Source organism: Leptonychotes weddellii, unplaced genomic scaffold, assembly GCF_054177405.1.
Source record: "Leptonychotes weddellii isolate Sample4059 unplaced genomic scaffold, ASM5417740v2 HiC_scaffold_144261, whole genome shotgun sequence".
Lineage (NCBI taxonomy): Eukaryota > Metazoa > Chordata > Mammalia > Carnivora > Phocidae > Leptonychotes > Leptonychotes weddellii.
In genome coordinates, this window is record NW_027724930.1 from 1 (window position 1) to 316 (window position 316).

The following is a 316-nucleotide window of genomic DNA, read 5'->3' on the forward strand; positions in this document are numbered from 1 at the left end:
CTGTGGATGTAGTTTTCCCTGTTGGTGGGAAGGTCATAGTTGATGACTAAGGAAACCTGCTGCACGTCAATGCCTCTGGCCTAGGTCAGGGGAGAGGACAGGTCAGCATGAGAACCAGGGGGGGATGCATCGAGCCGGAAGGGATGAAAGGTGTGTAGGCAGCCAAAGGCAGGCAAAGGAAACAGACATGCCCTCTCCCCCAGCAACCTAAGGCATGCCACATTTTCTTCCAAGTTGCTACTTTCCTGAAGAGGGGCACAGGCAGGCCCCTTGGAGAGGGAATCACCTTGGATTTTCCCTTTTCCTTCCCACTCTC

At 54.1% G+C, this 316-nt stretch overlaps 1 non-coding gene across 1 annotated transcript; it reads right to left on the reverse strand.

The window, feature by feature from the left end:
* Positions 1–150: 150 nt before the first annotated feature.
* Positions 151–293, reverse strand: LOC145718350 (small nucleolar RNA SNORA67). The gene has a single exon (XR_014141742.1). It is a non-coding gene; the product is annotated as a small nucleolar RNA SNORA67 (small nucleolar RNA).
* Between the last annotated feature and the right edge of the window lie 23 nt (positions 294–316).